The following is a 16943-nucleotide window of genomic DNA, read 5'->3' as shown; positions in this document are numbered from 1 at the left end:
AATAAGGATTCCAGTCCCCTGGGGACTGTTTCCAGTTTCCACTGAGCAAGTTAATCACCCAATGCTTAAGTCTGATCAAACACAATTCGATGAGTCCAACTGGGGGAGCCCAGGCCCACTAAGGGCCGCCTGCAGGCTCAGTCAGGGCCCCCCACTCCTCCCTGGGCAGGAGGGTTAAACTGAGCTTGGAAGGAGGACAGGGTGGGGGTGACCTGGAGACAAACCCGCAGCTCAGCCTGGGGGACGGAAGGTCCCCACCTGGGCTCTGGCTAGGGGCTTCCCGACCCCAGGATCCCTGCGCTGCTTGTGTCTTTGTGGGACGGGGCGTGTGCGCACAAAGGTAGACAGTATTCCTGGGAGAGAAACCCCAGCTTTTGTGGCTTCTCGCAGGTCTCCCGTGGTGTTTGGGACCAGCAAGAAGAGTCCATTTGGGATCAGGCCCGAATGAAGACCCCTGAGATATGAGGTGGGCCGCGGGGGCCCTTTGCTTTAGCTGTGCCAACAGATGTGGTTCTGAGAGTGGCCCAAGAGCTGGGACGGGAGAGGCAAGGCTGGGAAAGAGGGAGGTTTGGGGCTTAGCCGGAGTCCAGAGTCCAAACACGGTTGACTCAGAGTGAGCATGCAGATTGGGAGAACCCCACAGGCTCACCCCCACTCTCTGGGGAGGCTGTTCTGGGTGCAAGGTAAGCCCATCCATCTACCAACAGGCCAGGCACAGAGCACCCACGCCAACTGCTCTTTCCTACGCAGCCCCCCAGAACAGCATGCTTCCCACAGATACGGATCTGCCCACACTGGCTCTTTGAGGCCGTGGCTCAGCAGGGAGGACAGCTGAGGGCTCTGGGTCATGCTGAGGACACTGTCCAGCCTGGCCTGGGCAGGCAGAGGCAACCAGGCCCTTCTCGGGGGACAGCTGGGCCAGGGTGTTCCTGGAACCGTTTCCTAGAATTTTCCTTCATGTCATATTCTGAGGATTCGGGAACAGCCTCTAAGTGGATAATCCCATTGAGACAGCTTCAAGTGCTGGCTGCACCAGCTCCAAAGCATGTCCTGTCTGGGTGGGCGGTGATATGGGCCAGAGATCAGGTCAGCTCCAGGCCATGGGACTGGGCATTCGTGCTTCTGCGCCCTCATACCTCACTCCCCCTTGAAGACCCCAACCCCTAGAGTCCTGGCCCTGGAAGGTCAGGGCACCTCTGTCCCCACTAGCAGGGGTCCCAGGGGAGCTCCCTCGTTAGGGAAAAGTTGCTGGTTGTGAGACCGAACCCCGTTCGCCAGGAAATTGGGTGATTACACTTGCCTCAAATTCTCAAAGCGAAATACCATAGCCTGCGTTTTGTTTGATTTCTCCTGGGGAAGCCAAGGGCAGTTTGTTCGGAAGTTTGTGCGACTGTGTTTCTTGAGGGGAGGGGCTGTACCGCACGCCCCCAGAACGTTCTTCAGCACTGATGAAGTATTGCTGTATCAAGCACAGGGGCTTGTGCAAAATAGCAACTTAACACGAGTGTGTTGGGTCAAAGGATGGAAAGGTGGGTCGTGGGACGGACTAGATCTGAGCCTCCCACACGTTCTTCCGTTTGAGGCTCCACGCCAGCCAGTTCAGAGGGCAAGGCCTAAAGAGAGGGGAGCTGTCCCCGCGAGGTAGGGGGCCCTTGAGGGAGTGCCCCTGGGGGAAGGAGAGGGAGCAGCAGCAAAGCATCAGTTGGTCAAATCAAAATCCCAACAGCCCCAGAAACCCTCTCCACAGGGCCTGGCAGGGATGGGGCTAAAGTGTCCACTTGCTCAAAACCTGCCGCAGGATCCCAGGCTCCCGCGCTGCTTCCATGATGCCCTGTCAAGCCGAGCTTGCTAAATAAACCAGCCTTTGTGTGTGTGTGTCCTGGAGGAGAGAGAATGGACTGGGGGAGGGGAGGATCTGTTTGTCAAAATAGACCTCCTGAATGCTTTGAAGGGCCTGCAGTTTGGATGAGTAAATATTTTCCCATTCAGATGAAAGGTGCAATCATCGCCGGTTTTTAATTACTTTAATTAGAAAAGATTGCCTGAATCTTGTACTTATCTGTACTATTGTGGGAACTGCCAGAAAATGAAGTGCAGGGAAAACAGGTGGAGTTTGACCTTTGCTCTAAGCATCTTGAATTTCTTCTAGGCTGGTAATTAAGAAGAATCAGGGGAAGTTCCTTGCAGAATCTAGGAAACGCAAACACACACAGAATCATGGACACGAGGGCACGCCGGCGCGCGCTCTCTCTCCCACACATACTCACACAGGTGCACACATACGCACACACACAGAAGCACATTCTCATGCACATGTGTGCACATGGGTGGAGGGAAACATGGACCCCAGCGTGGTAGACCAGAAAGTTCCAACTTTGAGAGCGGTATCCTGCTCCCAGCCCTGAGAGGTGGCTTAATGAGTTTCCCAGGGTGGCCTGAAATGATTAATTAAGCACACAACCCCTCACGCCCTCCCCACACAACGGAAACCCAGTAACGGTCTGTTCGGGGAGGGAGCAGCAGGGGCCCCGATTCCAGGGGCGGTTGGGGACGTGGTGTAAGAGCCAGAAGCCCCAGATAAGGGATGATAGCAACGGCCTGTAACGGCCACCAAGGCTCACCCTGCCCAAGCTGCGGCTAGAGGCCCTGCCTCTGCTCCTGGCCTCTAGCCTCCGGCTCCGTGTCTGGGTACTGCCCAAGCCCAAGGGATCCTTGGCAAAGTGGCAGAGCAGGCATCTCTGGCCTCCCTCCCTGCCCATTTCTACTGTGCACTATTTCTGGGCTCCCAATTGGACTCTGCAAAGGGATTCTGGACACTGCCTGGGTATCCGAACCCACAGGGGCAGAGCACCAGAGGAAAGGCAAGAGGAAAAGAGGGTGAGGGACTCCTCTGAGTCTTCCCTCCCAGGTCACCCTTGTCAGGGGAAACTGCCGCCTTTCAGAGGTGTCAGGGGCGGGCAGGGGTAGGGCCCCGCATTAACCATCCACTGATTCAACAAACATGTACCGAGCACTTCCAGTGTTCCAGATGCAATGGGGAGCTGTGGTATGACATACACACCCCTGGGCCCAAGCCATGGGGATCCAGATTTTGTTGCCCTAAGAGAGTCCTGGAATCCAGGTGATTCTCATGGACAAACAGGGCTCAGGGCTCACATGTCCAGAGACACCAGATTACTGCATCTGTACCCTAGACCCGCGCTCCCCAGAACCCTATGGATGTTTCTGTCGGAAAGTATCCCAAGGGTTCAGCTGTAGCGCTGCACATCGGGGCCTTTTCTTCCACAGACAAGGGCATGGCCTTCCTTCCCAGACAGTCACGTCCCCCTGGGATTGGGACAAGAGCAGGACAAAGGTTTCTGGCATAAGAAACTCCCAGCTGGGGGTATGAAATCTGTCCTGGGCCTTGTAAACAGGCCTTGCAAAGCGGACAGGGGCTCCGAAGCAGGCCCTGGCCCAGCCAGTCTGAAGGGACAGAGGGAGTGGAGGTGGGGAGCAGGCAGAGCTAGGAACACTGTTTTCCTTTCTAAAACGCTCCAGGGGCTTGGGCTGGATTTCCAGCCTGGTGTTTACAGCATTTGCAGCCGCGTCCATGACCGTGTCTGATTGTACATGTGTCTTTCTGTCCAGCTGTCTGTCTGTATGTTAGCGTGTTCTAGCTGAGTGTCTCGTCACTGTTGGGTCTGTAGGAGGCCCTCGGAGGAAAATGGCTCCAGCCTCCACTGTGCGAGCTCTTCCACCTCAAAACATGGCTAAAATAAACCTTGCTGAAAAAGCTTTCACAACAATTTTTTTCCTGTCCCTGGCACGGGCAATAACACCAGCGGGTCTCCACGGTCAATTTAGGAAGCTTGGGAAAACACTGCTTGTAATTAAAAGTCTAGAAGGGCCTCAATTAAGGCAGTGTTTGCCCTGCCAGGCCCGTTCCCAAACCCCACTCGGCAGCATTCCTCTCCTGGCTGGAAAAGCCTTTGATTCACACCAAATGTTCAGTGGCCACACTGGACCGGGCCTTGGCACGGCCTCCTCTGCCAGCTGCTCAGGGCACAGGCGGGCCTCAGCCCCGAAGCCTGGGACCCAGAGCTTTGTCAGCTGAGGCTGGTGCAGCAGGCCCAGTGGCTGTCCCCGCCTCCTGAGCTCCCAGCCCCTCTCGGAGAGATGGGGCACCCAGTCCACCCAGCACCCACTCCCTGACCAAGGTAGCTGTGCTCCCTCTAAGAAGTAAAGGCAGGATCTCAGGCCTATCTGAGGCCGAGGCAGTTGTGGTCAACGTGGAGAGAGGGTGGTGTGGAGGCACGGTGAGGGACACCCCCACTGCTCCTTCTCACTCCGCTGAAATCCTCTCCATCTGAGCCGAAGCCTGTCGTGAACTACAGCCGCCTCAGGAAATGTAGCCAGAGGGCTCCAGACTATTTCCCCAAAACCAGAGAATACGGGGCCTGGCTGGGAGGGTCAGGAAAGAGTCCAAACCTCTGACCTCTTGAATCCCTATGGATTAAAGACAAGGAGTTTAACTGGGACAGGGCCCAGGAGGCCATGTTTGCTCCCTCCCTTTGGCGGGGATGGGCAGCCAATGACAGAAACACGGGGGCAGAGGGTGTTGCCTCCTCCCTGGAGCAAAGACTCGGGCCCTCGACTCAGGCGGGGTGGTGGAAGAGAGAGGCGCTGAGTCAGCTCAGGAGCAAGCCTCTTTGCCCTCCCAGGACACACTTGGGCGTGTGTATGCCCACACGTTTGTGCACACACGCACGCACGCACACGGAGGCCACAAATGGGTCCTCAGTGTCCCAGACCACAGCCGTCTCCTCAAACTCACATTCCCACACACGCTCTTGCTGACACCCATTCGCAATCACAGACGCAGCGACAGTCAGACACAGACACCCTAACAGAGGCCCACAGGACCCATGGCAGACCAGGCTGCCTTCTGGGGTCCCCGAGTCCTTGGCAGCCCCCAGTGCCTCTTGCGAGAGCAGAGGCAGACAGCCGAGTGGGGTGAAGAATCACGGCGCAGGCAGATGGTCTGTGATGCAATGCCAAGGTCAGATCCTGAAGCCCACTGGCCACATGCTGCAGGAGTCGGGTGGGAAAGTGTGGGGAAACTTTGGGGAGGTGTCTGTCCCAGCTCTGCCGATGCCCCGAAGGGAGGGCCTCTCCCCAGAGACAGGGGAATGGCAGGGAAAGGGTTACAGGCTAACCAGAAAAAACAATTACTAACGGGAAAGGCAGCACATTCCAGCCCTGCTTAGCAGGGCCGCCAGGCCCGTGGGTGGTTCTTGGATTATTCGTTTCCTTGAAAACAAAAAGGAAAGTTCAGGGCAGTTCAGCTGTGCCCTGAATCTCACTCCGGGGCCTTTGTCTCCAGCCCCCTCACAGCCCGCATGCCCCCACACACGCACACGCGGTCCCACTGGCTCTGCCAAATGTCCACTGGGAAAGTGAGAACATTCATACCCCCCAAAGCCTGCAAGACAAGCAGGGGAGGCTGGAAAGAAGAATTGAAGAAAGCAAGGAGAATGGGGTAGGAAATGCAGCCCGGAGAACTCGTTACCCTGAAGGCTCCAATCTGCCGATGAGGATGGACATTTGTTGATTCACTCAGCAAACCTGGATGGAGTTCCCTCTCTGTTCCGAACGCCATGCCAGGCACTGGGCTTATCCTTGAGGGATTTGTTGTCAGGAAGCCCTTGTCTTCTCTTGGACCCCTCCCTCTGTGGTGTCTTCTACCCACTTTGGTCTCAAATCCTAGCACTCTCCTCCATCTATGAAAATCCGGTCTCCTGATAGATTCTGATTATCCTATTCATACTGAGATGGAAGGTGGCCATAAGGCTGAAGGAGACCCTGCCAGGGTGATGTACTTTTTAAGGAGGGTGAAGGTGGTGGGGCCTTGCTGAGGAAAAACAGGAGGGGGCAGCCATCTTGCCATAAACACAGGAACAGAGTCAAACGGCCTCTGAGTCTGTCTGAACACATCCTTCTCCTTTGATTCCCACCAAAGCCCTGTGAGGAGGCAGGCTTTCCACCTCAAAGAGGGAAACCGAGGCTTGGAAAAGGATTCAGGACCTCATTCAGGCCACTGCATGGGCTGCGTCCTCCCTAGATCTCTCTCCTCAGCTCTCTGAGTCACCAGCTCATTTCCATCTTTGTTTTTTTTAAAGATTTATTTATTTGAGAGAGGGAGCGCGTGAGAGAAAGCACGAGCAGGGGCGGGGGGTGACAAGAAGACTCCCCGCTGAGCAGGGAGCCTGATGTGGGGCTTGATCTCAGGACCCCAGAATCATGACCTGAGCTGGTCACGTGCTTAACTGCCTGAGCCACCCAGGCGCCTCCCCCACCCCTTTTTTTTTTTAAAGATTATTTCCATCTTTGAGGTTTCAGCTCAAATCTCACCCCTCTGAGAGGGCCTGACTCCATGTCTGAAGTAGCCTGCTTCTTATCACCTCTCTGGTCCCCTCCCCCTGGGGAACATGCCGATTTCAAATGTGTTTCTTTGAGGTCTTCCTTACCAGACTGTTGACTCCTGGAGGGAAGGGCTTTGAGGCTATTTTATCTACTGTGTATATCCCAGCACCTGGGATAGTGCCAAGCACACAGTAGGTACTCAATAAATATTTGTGGAATGAGCACAGAAACAAGTGGTTATGAAGGTCAGGGAGGTGGAGCCAGATATCCTCCTAGGCCCCCACTCAGATTTGTGTTGCTCTCCTTCTCCCCAAGCCCCTCAACGATGGAGGCGAGCAGGACACACAGAGCCTCTCCGCCCCACACCTGCGTTGCGTCTAAAACAGCCTAAGCTTAAAAAAGAAAAAAAAAAAAATTCAATTCCACAGCTCAGCTGCATGTTGCTTCTGCAAGGACCTGGCGCACAGAGTGTTCCAGAGGCCCGTACCCCATGGGGCCTCTCCCAGAGGGACGGCCGCACAGGGGCTGGCCATTGCATTCCATTTGGACATGCTCATTCGCTCCTCTGGTCTGTGGACTTTTACCAGGAGCCAAGCTGGATTCTGAGACACATGCCTGCCCTCAGAGCGCCCAGAATTTTCAGACTACCAAAGACCATTACTGCTGAGTGGTGTTCAGATGCCCTGGGAGCCACAGCGAGGCTGGAGAGGTCAGAGACAACGTCATAAGGAGGTCAGGTGTGGGCTGAGAGAGGGGCTGACCAGGTTGGGCATACCAGACACTGGAAACAGCATCTGCAAAGACACAGAGGTAAGGGAGTGCCTGGTGGTCCCGGGGCCTGGGAGCAGTTGCTTAAGTCTGGATCAGAAGGTTGGGGCAGGGAGAAGCTGGAGAAGTTGCTGGGGAGGAATGGGCCAGGTCACCAAGGGCAAGGTCTGCTAGCCCAAGAAACCAGGGCTTCACTGGGTAGGCCATGGGGAGCCCACCAGTTCTTCTAAGAGGGGGAAGACATGAGCATTTTGCATTTTAGACAGCTCGCTCTACCGGACATGTGGAGCAGGTGGTTATGCCGGGAGGAAGCACAACTGAGAGGTTGAGGGACTGTGGCCACCAGCCAGGTAAACACCAGTGGCCTGGACTTGGGGGCAGGAATAGAGGTGAGGGGACAGATGTGAGAGATATTTAGGAAGGAGAGGGAGAGGCTTATGATGAACTGACATGAGGGGACAAGGGCAAAGTAGTTGTCAAGGGCGAGCCCCAGGATTCTAGTCTGCTCAGCTGAATGGAGGGAGCACACAGTAAATCCAGGGACGAGGATGATGTATTGGCCTTGGCCACATGTCTGGTTGGCCACTAGGGACTGGGTCTTGGGGGAATGGGGGAAGGTGTTGGCCTGGAGCTCTAGAGCTTTCTTTCTTTCTTTTTTTTAAGATTTTATTTATTTATCTGAGAGAGAGAGAACTAGAGAGCAAGAGAGTGAGAGAGGGCATGAGCAGGGGGGAGGGGCAGAAGGAGAAGCAGACTCCCCACTGAGCAAGGAGCTCAATTCAGGGCTTGATCCCAGGACCCTGGGATCATGACCTGAGCCAAAGGCAGACACTTAACCAATTGAGCCACCAGGCGCCCCTGGAACTTTCTGAACCCAAACATCAATGTACAGAGGTACAGGATAAGGCAAGGAAATCGAGCCAAGTAAGAAAAGAGGACCAAAGACAGCTGCCCCTACCTCTGAGCCAGATCAGATCTCAGTGTCCTTCCAGACCCACTTCCTGTCTTCCCGCCCATCCTTTGTGTGAGAGAGCTGGCTAGGGGAAGGCTGGGGGAGGGCGGCAGACTAGGATGGATGGAGGGCCTCGGGTGGGGAAACGAAGGTGCAGAGACAAGATGAGGACCAGGTTCCAGAGAGGAATCTCCCGGTCCAGGCCTGGCCAAGGCCCAGACGCCCACTGGGAGTCCTGGGTGCAAGGGCTAGATGCTTAGAACGGTCTCTCTTGGTTCCGGCTGGGGACAGACTCAGCCCAACCTGACATAGCGGCCAGATGCTGTGGGGGGCAGTGCCCCGCCAGAGTACCGTTAGCCCAGGGCCTGCCTGGTCCAACCCAGGGTGCTGAATCTCCAGTCTCTTGTTCCTTTCCGCGTGGCATCTCGAGGGGCTGAACACTGGGGTGACAGGGAAAAGCACATCTGGAAATAGGAACCTTGAGCTGGGCGTCATTTTCCACTCCCTTTCCTTTCTGTGGTGTTGAAGAGAGAGCTTTACTTCCCTTCTCATTTTCCGCTTTGCCTTTTGTGGGCTGCATGCCAGCTCTTCCCAGCCAAGGTGGCTGTGGTCCTCAGGAATCTATCACCAGCCTTCGGCCCCTTCCCCTAAGGTCAGGTGAGGCCTTGGGACCCCAGCTCACTCCCTACTCCCTCCCTTTACCCAGACTCCAGGCATCTCCACATTTACCTGGTCCCCCCACTCTGGCCCAGGTTCTCCCTGAAGAAGGCCCAGAGGACAGGGCTGTGAAGAATATATAAGACCAGCAGACATGCCAGTTTTCCTCCTTCGGCTCTCTTAATGACAGCAACATTGCCAGTGGCTGGCCACTAGTGGTCCACTCTGTCCCAGGGACCTGCGCCCTGCCAACCTCCGATGCCAGCAGATGGCCCGATGGGACCCTTGCCCACCCCATCCGTCTTGCCCTGGTTCCTGTTTCTGATACTACTGCCCCTGCCCCTCTGTATATGGGGTGGGAGGGGTGTCCCCAGCTCGATTCTGGCCAACAAGACCTGCCCATTGCAGTGGAAATCATTGTGATAACTAATAAGCCTCCTTGGAAGCCACAGGTGGGGGTGAAGAGGTACAGGAGGCAGACAACAGAGCCTGCCCAATGGGCCAGTGAGGACCCCAGAGAAAGGCCAGGGATCCCCAAGCTGTTCTTGGGGCTGAAACAGAGACCTAGCCCTTCATCCTTCAGAGGTGACACAAGGCCTGGGACCCAGCATGTTCCCTGGAGAGAGAGAAATGGAGGCATGGGGGGGGGCGGGGGGGGAGTCAATTCCCAGCCCAGATATGGGTCTAGCCAAGCAGGTGGGGTGCCCAAGGGAGGCCCCTAGGGGCCCGCTGAGTCACAGCCATCCCTTCCAAGGCACTGATCTCTCACCCCGCCCTACACGCAGCGAACCCAGACTCTGCCCTCAAACAACGTTGTGGGGGAGAGGTTGGGGGCCGGCTCTGGCAGGGCCTAACCCTAAACAGAGGCTGGAGGCGCTGGAGGCGGGGAAGCAGCTGGCCCCCATCCTGTCCCTACCCTGTCCTCAGCCCAGGCCTCCAGGTACGGCCCGTCTCCTCAAGGCTCCGTTGGCAAAGTTCAAGCGCGGGAGCTGCCTGCGCCCAGCCCAGCTGCCTTCTCCCAGAGGTGGGACTGAGCACAGCCAGAGCCGTCTGTGCAGCCAAGGCCTCCGGGGCTGTGCCACCCATCACCCCACGCAGGACTCCGTGCGGGGCTGCAGAAGGGATGGGTGCGGCAAACGTGCATCGCCTTGGCCTGGGATGAGCTGAACTGATGTGTGTGACGGCTCTTCCTCTGGCCTTGCTGGGAAGCCGGTCCGACTGCATTGGGCCCCCGGTTTCCATGGGGGTAAAATGAGAGTTTGGGATGACACGTGTGGTTTCCAAACTCTGCTTTCAGAGCCCCAGGCATTCTCTGGGGGAGAAGCACGGCCATAGGAGTTCCTGGTCTTACCAGGTACACGGGGCTTCATTCCTAAGATTTCGTTTGCAGAACAAGCCCACAGCTGAGATAATTTTGATCACGTCTGGGCTGGGTGATGCCTGTGTCCATCCCAGCTCGAACCTTCCAGGAATGGGCAGTGCTGCATCCCCCGCAGGAGGGCCCAGGCTGCAGGCTGAGGAAGGATGAACCAAAGGACCTTCCCCTCACACCTTGGGTTGAGTGCAGTACGAGACCCTCAAATACATATGCCCAAGACACAGAGGGACAAGGCTGGCTGTGGAAAGTGGGCTCGGGAGGTTCCAGCCAGACCCAGAAGAGGATGTGCACCTGCGTTCCCCCCTTACACACCTATGCACACACGCATGCACGGACACACATACACACAGGCACACACACACATGTGTGTGCACCCATGCACACACGCACGCAGTCCACCGCCCCAACCCCTGCACAGCCCTGCCTACAGAAGAAGACTCCAGCTCAAGACGTTTCCTTACGTCCGCCTCTGAGCCCGGCCCCATTCCCACTTACCTCCTCTTTGGACTCTTCAAGCTGACCTAGCAGAGCGCATCTCTATCTGTTTTTCAAATATTTGGGGCTTGCTAAAGACCAACACATTTTTTTTTTAAGTGTGTATAATTTGAGGGCAATTTAATCCATATGTTTCTGATTCTCTTGCACTTAAATCATCAAAATATTGATTTTTAAGAGCCATTTGATGTCTAAGGAACTTTTTAAATAAGCTTTTAAAGCTCTTTAAACCCAGAGCCTGGAGCCAGTGCCAGGGCCCAGGAAGGCCGCTGGCTGGCCGAACCCCCTCCCCTGGGTCAAGGTTACTTGAAGCCAAGTCTCACTTCCCCCACTGCAGGCCTCACCTCGGCCTGGCCTCCTTGCCTCCTCCAGAACTACCCGGGGGTCCCAGCTACGGTTCCTTGCTCTCCGGACAGAGGGGCCACCCCTTCCATCTTTTTGCACACTCCTCTCATCTTCCTCAAAGCATCCTGAAGACATAAAACAAAAAGGACAAACACAATTTTTAATTTTTAAACTCTGTGTAATATTCTTTTAAAGATTTTATTTATTTGTGAGAGAGAGAGAGCACATGAGCAGGGGGGAGGGGCAGAGGAAGAAGGAGAAAGAGGCTCCCTGCTGAGCAGGGAGCCCCCCCCCCCACATAGGACTCGATCCCAGGACCCCGGGATCATGACCTGAGCCGAAGGCAGACACTTAACGGACTGAGCCACCCAGGCGCCCTAAACTCTGTGTAAGATTTTGTTGCATAACTGTGTTATAATTTATTTAACTGATCCCTATTGAAGACCATTTCAGTCATTTCCCTTGGTATACCTTTATGCACATTCCTGATTATTTCCTTTGAATAGGTTTCTAGAAGACAAAATGCCAAGACCAAGAGAATGTACACCCTTAACACCTTTTACACACATGTTGCCACATCATTTTGGTAAGATTATCCCGATTTACACTTGCAAAGTTCTCCCCTCCGTACTCTTGAGAAGAGCTGTCGCTATTTTTATTCCAACGATGCCAGCCCGTTTGAGCACACACAAGCTCTCTCGCTTAGCTGTTCAGAGTAGGCTCTGGAGCCAGAGCGCCTGGGTTTGAAATCCCAGTCCTGCTAATTACTAATAGAGAAAGCTACTTACTCTGCCTGTGCCTGTTTCCCCATCTATAATTTGGGGATAGTAATGGCACCCACCACAGAGCTTTGTTCTGGGGATTAAATGAGATCATCTGTATAAATTACTTTGTATAGTGTCTGATGTATAGTCAGTTCTCAAGAAATGATGGCTAATATTATCATCCTTTCCGCTGTTCCTTCAGCCCAGAATGCTAGTCTTTCCCACCTACTGAAGCACTTTTTCCCCCACCCACCTTTTTGATGCACTCACTACCCAGGTCATTACTTGTCTTTAAATTAAGTGTCTATGTTGCCTGCGAAGCTGTCAGCTCTGCAGGGTTGGGCTTTGTCTAATTCCCAGAGCCTAGTACAGGGCCTTGCAGTCTGCAGACACACAACCATTATAGCTGACATTGGTTTCAGGTGTACCACATAGTGATTCAATATCTCTCTACATTATGCTATAAGTGAGTTCTGATTATTTCCAAAAATCCTATTCATCCACAAACGGTAGAGATTTGCCCCTTGAGGATAATCAAGGGAGTGTGCTGAGACTCAGGGCGCCTGGGCGGCTCAGTCAGTTAAACTTCTGCATTCGGCTCAGGTCGTGATCTCAAGGTCCTGGGATTGAGTCCTACATCAGGTTCTCTGCTCAGTGGGAGCCTGCTTCGCCCTCTCCCTCTGCCACTCCCCCTGCTTGGGCAGATCTCACTCCCTCTCTGTTGCTCATTGTCCATCCCCCAAAAGAAGGGGTTGAATTAGAGGATCCCTAAGAGTCTCCACAGCTCTGAAGACACTAAAGTCCCCTTCCCACACTAGGCTCTGTTCCCAATTGCCGGCCCCACTCAGTCACTCCAGACACAGAGCTCATCAGACCCACGAAGACCCCATCCAGCTCAAGGAGGGCCTTTTGCTCCCCTGCATCATGGGGCTCAGGGCTATTTTGTCTAAATTCTCCAGGAACAGAAAAAAAGCACAGAGGCTTTTGCTAAAGCCCAGTGGGCAGGTCTCTCTGAGGACAGGGATTAAGTTTGTCTCTGTTGATCCCCCTCCGGTCAACTCTCCCGTCTGGGAGCCAGCTTCAGTTTCCCTCGGGTTTATCTCCCCCCATATGCCCTTCCCTGTGCGTTACCCCTCGCACCACGTTCGGCAATCCCTCTGGAGCGCCTTTGCGAAGCAGAAGAGACCCAGAGGCACGAAGCAAATCTTGGTGCAGGCTGGTTCTAAATGAATTCCCTCTTCCTTCAGCAATCCCTGCTGGGGAAGGAAAGGAAAACCTCCCGACTCCCTGGCCTGGAGCACCTCTGCGGGACCCCACACCAGACCTAAAAGACCATCTCTACTGGCAAGGAGTGGGGACGGGTTCAAAGGGCCCCGGCTTGCCCTCGGCCCAGCCCAGGACATTCGCAGGCTGTGATGGAGCCGCGGGGGATGGGTTTGTGGGTTGACCTTTACAGGATTATCTGGATTCGGAAGGGTCACGCAGAGGTCAGCAAGTCTGGGAGGACAGAGACCAACTCCACACAGGAAAGGTGGGCAGAGGGGTCTCTGTCTCTGAGTGACCCCTCTGCCTCAGAATTGCCTGTCTGCCCAGGGAAATAGGCCTGCTGCCTCTCAGAAGGGTCTTACTCTCCCTACCCCAGAAACCAGCTTTGGGCTGTAAGGTGCCATTTCTACTGATCCCACAGTGATGGGAATGTTTTATGTAAAGAGTAAATGAGCAATTTATGTGATTTTTTAAAAAGATTTTTTTTTATTTATTTGAGAGAGAGAGAGCACGTGTGCACACGAGCGTGGCAGCAGGTGGGGGGGGTTGCTGAGGGAGAGGGAGAGAGAATCTCAAGCAGACTCCACGCTGAGCATGGAGCCAAATGCCGGGCTCGATCTCACAACCCTGAGATCATGACCTGAGCCAAAATCAAGAGTCAGACACTTAACAGACTGAGCCACCCAGACACCATTTTATGCAGTATTTTTTAATCCAAGTTTTAAAAATCCTAATGCTCCAAAACAGAGGAAACACCGATGCTTCAATATTCAAACAGAACAATCTTTTATTTTAAAAAGAAAGTTCTTAGAGTTCATAATGAATTGGGTTTCTCTCAGAAAGCCCATTTTTAAATGATCTTAATTCTGACTCACTTTATTTAAAGTATAGGATGTTTGTGTCCCCTTTTTTTACACACAATCTCTCTCTCTTTCTCTCTCTCTCTCTCACACACACACTTATGCTGACCTGAGCAAACTGCATTTTCCTGACCTGCTGCAATGGGGGAGGACACCACGCGGAGAGTCCTGACATGATGCCTCATTGGGAGATATGAGGCCATGGCTTTTCATGTTCTAGTAAAACATAGACATCAGAGGTGGAGCCAGTCCTCGGACTGGGTAGTTACTTAGGGCAAAGATCGATTCCAGTGAGGTAAGGTGATGAGTGAAGGACCAAATGCTAGGGAAGTCACAGACGCGTGCTGTGATGGGGACTGCATAATTGACGGGGCAGGGGGGCAGGGCACAGGTTCTCATCCTCCCGGCCCTCCCCTCTTAAGGCCACAAAGACAGCCCCTACATAATTGCCAGAACTCTAGGTGAATTCTCATCTCAGAAACACCAGTCTGGAGCTGGACTAACCTGGCCTCCCTGTTCCCTCTGTCAAGTGATGAGTTGTTGGGTCCCATGATGTGACCATACCTGTGCACCCACATTCCTGACCTGGCAGCCATTATGCACACCAACACAAAATCAGGGTGATGTGATGTTTACACTTGGTAGGATCCTCCGTTACCGAGCTCAAGTTAAAAATCATGTCCCAGAGTCCATTGGGTTTACCTCAGAGGGGAAGTTGGCCATCTCCTTCAGCTTCAAAAGAGCTTGTCGTACCTGGTCAGAAAGATTAATCCAAGTGTAACACAAAATGTTGGCAACGGCACAGATAACTCCCTAGCTGACAGAGAATCTAAAGCTATCTGATTGTCGATTTCCAACAGGGCCAAAGAGTTTAGATTTGTCTGATAAACCTCAAAAGCTTTGGAAGATTATTTATAACTTCAGCTAAGATTAATAATACATCTCTCTCATCCTTTTCCAATGGTATAGCCCTCATTATAGAAATCACCATTTAGATGTTCCACATAAAAAGTGAAAGAACACTTCCTCCAGGTAATTTTCTAGAATAGCCTATGTGGTTTCATTTTGTAAGTTCCTGGAGGCATGTTTCAGTGAGATATGTTTCACGGAGGGTGTTGAGATCTTAAATACCCACACATTTTGAACAAGTTAAGGCTTGATTTCCACATTAAAAAAAAATAGTACCCTAGTGGAGTACAGACCGTCTTGAAGGTGTAGGTGCCAATCGACAGAGGTGGAGAATCCCTTGACATCTCCTTCGGGAAGAAAAACAACACAAAACAGGACAGTGACCGAAGACATCTCCTCAATAAGACCTACATTATGGAGCAGCAGCTATGCTCTCAGTGAACCATGACTGCAAAACTGCAAAGTGGAAAGAAATAGGCAAAAATTGAAGTAAGAGTTCTGGACAAAGGAGAGTATGTTCACCTGTGGCTCCAGAGATATCTGGACGGCCTTCCTCCGAAGACGTGGAAGAATAAACTGTCTATACCATGCTGTCTTCTACTTTGAAGGTCTCAGACTAGAGTCTCCTGAAGATCTTCTGTTTCTGGAGGATTCTTAAGAGTCTTAACTGGGAAATTTCTCTTTGGGATGGCTTTCCAGATGCCAGGGATGATTTGTGTTCCTTTAATTGAGAAGCATAGATCCAAAAATCAAACTCCTGAAGTTTTACTGCTTTACTAGGTGTCAGCAATAACGGATGAGTGTTTTTCCATCATGGTCCATGGGCTGCCTCTCTATGATGTCTCTTCTAGAAAACCAAGTTGTAGGTTGTACAAGGATGATATTAATCATAAAACTGACAGATTGGATGGATCCCTTCAGTATGTGCTTACTACTGCTTCTAATAGGGCAGAGTCGATGATTAGAGGTGAAGTCCTAGTGCCCGGGTAGGCCTGTTACCATCATGAATAGAGAACTGACATATTCTCGAAGGAATTGATCTTCTTGTCAGTATGGCCAGGGCAGGATTTGAGGCCAGGGAAATTCGAGTGTTTCTGAACATTTCATCCATCCTTTCTACTTTGCCTGAAGGTTGGGGGTGATACAGACAGAGGAAATTGTGAGTAAGCACCAATGTCTTGCAGAGCCCCTTAATGATCTCAGTAAAATAAGGATACTCATCACTATAGCAGTACATTGGGACTCCAGGAAGAAACACAAAATTGAATGGCTTGTTTTAATGCTCTTCAACAAGAACAGGCTTCAACAAGTCTGGAAAAAAAAAAAAGACATGCAAAAAAGCCGACAACAAACAAAAACAGCCAAATGTATTCATATTCCATCACAGGGGATAATTGTATAACATTCGATCAGAGGTTTTCAAACGGGCCTTGAGGTCTTGATTCCCATCCATGCCCCATCTTTACTGTTTTGCCAAGATTGTGTTGTTGGCAGGTAAGGTATGCAGTAGAGCAGGGTTCAGAGAACTACAGCCCACAGGCCAATTCTGGCTCAAGGACTTCTTTTGTAAATAAATTTTTCCTGGAACACAGTCATGCCCGTTTGTTTATGTACTGTCTATCACTGCTTTTGCACCCCAGTGGCACAGTTGAAGAGTTGCAACAGAGACTGTGAGACCCACAGAGCCTAAAACATTGATTATCTGGCCCTTTATAGAAAAAGTTAATCAATTCCCAGTCTAAGACACCATTATGAAGATGGACCATTTTGGTCATGTTGAAATTTCCCCACCCTGACCCCTGTAATTCCAGACTATTCTTGGTGGAGTTGTGCCATTTTATAAAATATGCATAAGAAGTTGGGTTACAATGAAAATCCTACACTGGTCTGGTGGAAGAATAGACTTGGACTGAGGTGACCCCATGCCAGTTTGTCCCAATCAGTCAAATGTGTTGCTTCTGCACCTTCTGTCTTGGGTTTTGGAGATTGTGTCTCTCAAGTCAACTCTCTGGGTTGACAAAATCAGGACAGATGAAAAACAGAGCTTGTACCATTTTCAGAGGCAACCCAAGATAAAGTTCATCCTCTGAAGGCCACCAGCAAAGCAAGACCTTAAACTTGTTGTTCCTTGGGGCTAGTCTTGG

At 52.4% G+C, this 16943-nt stretch overlaps 2 long non-coding RNA genes across 2 annotated transcripts; one reads left to right on the top strand and one right to left on the bottom strand.

The window, feature by feature from the left end:
- The first annotated feature begins 429 nt into the window (after window positions 1–429).
- On the top strand, window positions 430–10814 carry LOC117801772. Its single transcript, XR_004624488.1, has 3 exons — window positions 430–466; window positions 6993–7215; window positions 9710–10814. It is a non-coding gene; the product is annotated as an uncharacterized LOC117801772 (long non-coding RNA).
- Window positions 10815–13792: 2978 nt separating this feature from the next.
- LOC117801951 lies at window positions 13793–16460 on the bottom strand. The gene is made up of 3 exons (XR_004624843.1): window positions 15322–16460; window positions 15093–15146; window positions 13793–14643 (listed from the first exon to the last, which is right to left on the bottom strand). It is a non-coding gene; the product is annotated as an uncharacterized LOC117801951 (long non-coding RNA).
- Between the last annotated feature and the right edge of the window lie 483 nt (window positions 16461–16943).

This window comes from Ailuropoda melanoleuca, chromosome 4, assembly GCF_002007445.2.
Source record: "Ailuropoda melanoleuca isolate Jingjing chromosome 4, ASM200744v2, whole genome shotgun sequence".
NCBI lineage: Eukaryota > Metazoa > Chordata > Mammalia > Carnivora > Ursidae > Ailuropoda > Ailuropoda melanoleuca.
Note: the sequence above shows the minus strand (reverse complement) of the source record. Positions and strands in the feature narration are given on the sequence as shown.